We start from the raw sequence: 6692 nt of genomic DNA on the forward strand, positions 1-6692 counted from the left end.
CACAAAAATACAAACAAATCCAATTTTTTGCATGATAGATAGTTTGATGCGTGAGGTTACCAAATTGGTAGGAACTTGTACCCTACCAGGCCTGGGGCGTAAGCAGTAGGGGAAGGAGGGAGCTGGGCGAGGCGATGAGCGGCCGCGCCGGCGGTTGGGCGTCGTCGCGGAAGAGGAGGGAGATGGCGGCGGCTAGGGTTAAAGGCGGCTAGGTTTCCGGCTCCTCTGGGAGCTGGGCAATAGAGATAATAATCTTCTTCTTGCTTGATTCCAAACAGAGTCTTACAGCCTATATTTATAACCTAGATAACTTGCATAAGAATTAATCTAAGATAACTTGTGGGCTAAGATTGCCCGGTGGGCCTAGCTAAACCGGCCATAACACTTCTCCCCGCCTGCACAAACAACTCGTCCTCGAGCTGTAAAGTGGGGAAGCGCTTGTGGAACTCCTTGAGGTGATCAACCAGCGCCAAACACCTTCTCGACAGCTGGGGCGGCCAGGTCGGCGGCGACGGCGTCCTCCGGAATGTAGTCTACAACCTCCAGGTAGAAGAGTCGCGGGCAAGCATGGCCGGGCGTGTAGGGCTCGTCGCAGTTGAAGCACAACCCTTGGCGGCGATGCTCGAGTAGCTCGGCTGAGGTGAGCCGGCGGAACGGGCGCGCCGCGGTCACGGCGAGGGGTGCCGCAGAAGCCTGTGCAGGCCGACCCTGTGCGGAATCCGGCCCGGGTAGCGACCCAGCGGTCCGGGATGGTGATTCCTGCTGGATGGCCACCGCGTGGCACTCGAAAGCGCGGGCGTAGTACATGGCCGACTGGAGATCCTGGGGTCCCCGAAGCTCCACGTCCACGCGGATGTGATCCGGAAGTCCACCGACAAAGAAGTCGGCCCGCTGCTACGCCGTCACACCCGACGCATGGCATGCCAGGGCCTGGAAACGGTCGGCATAGTCCTGCACCGTGGAGGTGAAGGGAAGGCGGCCGAGCTCCGCTAGGCGGCTCCCGCGATCCGGAGGCCCAAAGTGAAGGAGGCAGAGCTCGCGGAAGCGCTTCCAAGGGGGCATGGCGCCCTCGTCCTGCTCGAGGGCGTAATACCAGGTCTGTGCCGCGCCGCGGAGGTGATACGAGGCGAGTCAGGTACGCTCCGATGCGAGGGTGCGTTGCCCGCGAAAGAACTGGGCGCATTGGTTGAGCCAGTTGAGGGGGTCCTCCGTGCCGTCATAGGTGGCGAAGTCGATCTTGGCAAACCGTGGCGGTGTCTGGGTCGGAGCGTCGTGTCGAGCTGGCTCAGAGGTGCGAAGCAACGAGACGGGTGGCGCCTGGTCGGAGTACTCCGGGTAGGGACCCGCGAAGCTGGATGGCCCGCCGAACTGTGGAAACGGGGTCGGTTGCTCCGGAGCTGTGGTGTAGAACGGCGATGGCGAAGACCCAGCCGCCCACGCTGGAAGTGGCGACGGGGAGGGCGGGAACCGGACCTGATGAATCGAGAGGCCGGTCGGTGAGGGTGACCCCGAGCTAGGCAGGGGCGGTGCCGGTGGTTGGAGCGTCGGTGGCGGGGGGTACGCGGGGGCGTCGGCGGCCGCGGGAGGGGGTGGCTGCAAGTACCACAGAGGGGCCGCGGCTGGCGCAGTCCCGCCGGGGTGTCCCGCTGGAAACGGCAGCAGGGGCTGCCCGGTGCAGGTCGGCGCGGAGAACGGCTGCAGCGGTCCGGTGGCCGCCGCCTGCGGCATCTGCTGTAGCGGGCAGGGGCCCGAGGACGGCATCGGCGCCAAGGGCCAGAGGGGCACGCCGTACGGAGAGACGCCCTGGAACGGCCACGGCGTGTGGCCGTAGGCGGCAGGGGGCGCCGTCGGCAGGGGCATGTAGGGCCCGGCCGCGTACTGCTGCTGTTGCAAGTAGAGGCTCTGGACGGCGGTGACGAGGTCCCGCAGGGTGGCCGTGACCTGCTCCGGTGTGAAGACGGCGGACGGCGGTGGCGCAGGAAGAATTGTGGAGGACGGCGCGGCCGGGGTCGCGGTGGAGACGGGGCCCGCCAGCGTGGTTGATCCGGCGGCGGATGTCGTCGGCGCGGTGAGGGACGGCGCCGGCAGCATCGGCGCGGTGGATCCGCTGAAAAGCGCCGGCGGTGGTGGTGGCAGCGACATGATCGGAACTTGGTCTCTGATTACCAAATTGGTAGGAACTTGTACCCTATCAGGCCTGGGGCGTAAGCAGTAGGGGAAGGAAGGAGCTGGGTGAGGCGATGAGCGGCCGCGTCGGCGGTTGGGCGCCGTCGCGGAAGAGGAGGGAGATGGCGGCGGCGGCTAGGGTTAAAGGCGGCTAGGGTTTCGGCTCCTCTGGGAGCCGGGCAATAAAGATAATAATCTTCTTATTGCTTGATTTCAAACAGAGTCTTACAGCCTATATTTATAACCTAGATAACTTGCATAAAAATTAATCTAAGATAACTTGTGGGCTAAGATTGCCCGGTGGGCCTAGCTAAACCGGCCATAACAGAGGTGCGCTTTAAATTTCAGATCATTTGGACATATGAGTAGCTCTTAGCACAAAAGACAAATTGGGTTAGAACAACACATGAACAGTAAAAAAAATTACAGACCGCAAATTTGTCTTTTTTACCGAGAGCTACTCAGATGTCCAAATGATCTAAAATTTGAAGCGTACATCACACATCAAATTATCTACCATACAAAAGAAATAGAATTTAAAAATATATATAATATTTGTCTTGAAATTTTTCTTCATCATGGGTGCAGATGAGTCTGGGCACTAAATCGCTGCTCTCACGGGCAAGTAGAAGATTTTGAGATATAGGATGGACGCCGGATGTCCAAAAGAAACGTCCGTGAACATTTGAAGATGTCCGTCCGTTTGATGACCGACATTGAAGATGCCTTTATACTTGTGCTTTGCACCCCTGCCAGTAATTAACTCTTGCAGAATAGTAGATCACTTGGCTGCTGCATTTAGCAGTCTGACAGAAAGCTCTTTTTCTTAACTCTCAAGTTTATACTGAAGTTCAGACCATATGATCAGTAGTTTCCCTTTTACCTCAAGGATATCACACACTGAATGATTTTATATCAATTTTATAACCATGCATGTAGATGGAAATACCAAACAATCCCTGGTCTAATTGAGCTCGGTTTTATTAAGATCCAAAAACACACTTTACAGTTTCAAAAGTTATGATTGTTTTACGCCAGTGGTGAATGATTGCCCTGTATATGTAAAATTTCATGGGGAAATATGTTAATTTACAGACTAAGTTTTTTTGATAAAGAATTTATAGACTAGGTAGACACAAAATATACAAAAACCATATTAGATGTATTATCGACGAGGCAATTCGGTGCCGAGGCTCAGCTAGACGAACAAAAAATTCGAAACAAATACTAGAAAAATAAAAAAAATCTAAATTGTTTATGCATGGAAGATAATTTTGAAGGAAATATGTCCTAGAGGCAATAATAAAGTTGTTATTTATATTTTCTTATATCATGATAAATGTTTATTATTCATGCTAGAATTGTATAAACCGAAAACTTCATACATGTGTGAATACATAGACAAACAGAGTGTCCCTAGTATGCCTCTACTTGACTAGCTCGTTAATCAAAGATGGTTAAGTTTCCTAGCCATAGACACGTGTTGTCATTTGATGAATGTGATCACATCATTAGAGAATGATGTGATGGACAAGACCCATACGTTAGCTTAGCACTATGATTGTTTAATTTGTTGCTATTGCTTTCTTCATGACTTATACATGTTCCCATGACTATGAGATTATGCAACTCCCGAATACCGGAGGAACACTTTGTGTGCTATCAAATGTCACAACGTAACTGGGTGATTATGAAGATGCTCTACAGGTGTCTCCGATGGTGTTTGTTGAGTTGGCATAGATCGAGATTAGGATTTGTCACTCCGATTGTCGGAGAGGTATCTCTGGGCCCTCTCGGTAATGCACATCACTATAAGCCTTGCAAGCAATGTGACTAATGAGTTAGTTACGAGATGATGCATTACGGAACGAGTAAAGAGACTTGCCGGTAACGATATTGAACTAGTTATGATGATACCGACGATCGAATCTCGGGCAAGTAACATACCGATGACAAAGGGAATGACGTATGTTGTTATGCGGTTTTACCGATAAAGATCTTCGTAGAATATGTAGGAGCCAATATGAGCATCCAGGTTCCGCTATTGGTTATTGACCGGAGATGTCTCTCGGTCATGTCTACATAGTTCTCGAAGCCGTAGGGTCCGCACGCTTCACATTCGATGACGATTTGTATTATGAGTTATGTGATTTGATGACCGTAGTTTGTTCTGAGTCCCGGATAAGATCACGGACACGGCGAGGAGTCTCGAAATGGTCGAGAGGTAAAGATTCATATATTGGAAGGTTGCATTTGAACATCGGAATGGTTCCGAGTGGTTCGGGCATTTTCTCGGAGTACCGAGAGGTTACCGGAACCCCCCGGGAAAGTCAATGGGCCTTAGTGGGCTTTAGTGGAGAGAGGGAAGAAGGGCCACGAGGTGGCGCGCGCCTCCCCCTGCCCAAACTGAATTGGACAAGGGGTGGGGGCACGGCCCCCTTCTTCCTTCTCCTTCTCCCCTCCTTCCTTTCCCTCCGGTGGAAGAAAGGAAAGGGGGGGGGGGCGAATCCTACTTGGACTAGGAGTCCCCAAGTAGGACTCCCCCCTGGCGCGCCCAACTTGGTCGGCCTCCTCTCTCTCTCCCTCCTTTATATACGTGGCCAGGGGGCACCCCAATAGCACAACAGACAATCTCTTAGCCGTGTGCAGTGCCCCCCCTCCATAGTTCAACACCTCGGTCATATCGTCGTCGTGCTTAGGTGAAGCCCCGTGCCGGTAACTTCATCATCACCATCGCTATGTCGTCGTGCTGACGGAACTCTCCCTCGTCCTCAACTGGATCAAGAGCTCGAGGGACGTCATTGTGCTGAATGTGTGCTGAACACGGAGGTGTCGTACGTTCGGTGCTTGGATAGGTTGGATCCTGAAGACGTTTGACTACATCAACCACGTTACTAAACGCTTCCGCTTTCGGTCTACGAGGGTACGTGGACACACTCTCCCCTCTCGTTTCTATGCATCTCCTAGTTAGATCTTGCGTGATTGTAGGATTTTTTTTGAATTACTATGTTCCCCAACAGTGGCATCCGAGCCAGGTCTATGCGTAGATGTTATATGCACGAGTAGAACACAAAGTGTTGTGGGTGATAATAGTCATACTGCTTACCACAAACATCTTACTTTGATTCGGCGGTATTGTTGGATGAAGCGGCCCGGACTGACATTACATGACCGCGTTCATGAGTCTGGTTCTACCGACGTGCTTCGCACACAGGTGGCTGGCGGGTGTCTGTTTCTCCAACTTTAGTTGAATAGAGTTTGACTATGGCCGGTCCTTGTTGAAGGTTAAAATAGCACACTTGACGAAAAATCGTTGTGGTTTTGATGCGTAGGTAAGAACGGTTCTTGCTAGAAGCCCGTAGCAGCCACGTAAAACTTGCAACAACAAAGTAGAGAACGTCTAACTTGTTCTTGCAGGGCATGTTGTGATGTGATATGGTCAAGACATGATGAGATATAAATTGTTGTATGGGATGATCGTGTTTTGTAAAAGTTATCGGCAACTGGCAGGAGCCTTATGGTTGTCGCTGTTGGAGATATGCCCTAGAGGCAATCATGTATGATGATATTGTCTATGTGTTTATGAATAAAGATAGTCCTTGGACATTATCAATAATGTGTATCAGCAAGTACGTGACTTGTTTGTGGGACTATGCATTGTATGATGACTGTCCTAAAAGGTCCCTAGTCGAAAGGGCTGTGTGGACGCGCAGCCGACTAGACTAGCATATGACACGGCCGATGGCTTGGTCTCACTAGCCATGGAGCATTGGATGCTAACCGGATAATATGGACTCGGAAGGATCTGGTCGGATTCGACGTAGTCGGATCCGAGTTGAGATAAGGTCCGAGTCGGACAGACCCAACTATGAGACACAGCGATATGTCATCTGTGAGTCTCTAGTACAACATGCGTTCCATGTCCTAAGACCTGAGCTGGCGCATGTACTCGGGATGGTGACAGACTTTCTTTGGGCCAACCAAACGCTACTCCATGCCTGGGTAGTTACAAAGGTAGGTTTCGGGCTTGTCCAGACCCATGCTGCGAGACATGGTCGAGCAAGATGGGATTTGCCCCTCCGATCAGGAGAGATATACTCTGGGCCCCTCGTGTGATCCGACCAGGATAAGCATGGCCATGCAACAAGGATTATGAGATAATCTGGTTTGTGGTCGACATCACTGGAACGAGAAAGAGGTCGGGCTAGCACAAGGATGACAGACTCGTCTTGAGCCCCACAACATATATCGTGTGGCAGAAGGAATGGAAGTATGATGTACAGGTTCGCCTAACCAGCTTCATAGTGTGCTTGGTGTTCGGCATGCCTTGCTAGGGGCCGCTACCAACCATGCAGTTCAGAGGTGATCCGAACTGCGACCAAGCCGGCTTGAACCTAAGGGGTCGCGCGCTTAAGGGGAGGAACCTACGAGGTCGGATCCGGGGAAACTGGTCGGATGTGATCCTAGCTATATTCGGATTGTGGCCGAGTAAATTTATGGGCTTTAGGGTCCGTGCGAGGCCCAAG

The 6692-nt window shown here is 51.9% G+C and overlaps 1 pseudogene; it reads right to left on the reverse strand.

The window, feature by feature from the left end:
• Positions 1-459: 459 nt before the first annotated feature.
• LOC147959428 (uncharacterized) lies at positions 460-1062 on the reverse strand (annotated as a pseudogene).
• Between the last annotated feature and the right edge of the window lie 5630 nt (positions 1063-6692).

Source organism: Triticum urartu, chromosome 7A (assembly GCF_056163025.1).
Source record: "Triticum urartu cultivar PI428250 chromosome 7A, HENAU_Tu73, whole genome shotgun sequence".
NCBI lineage: Eukaryota > Viridiplantae > Streptophyta > Magnoliopsida > Poales > Poaceae > Triticum > Triticum urartu.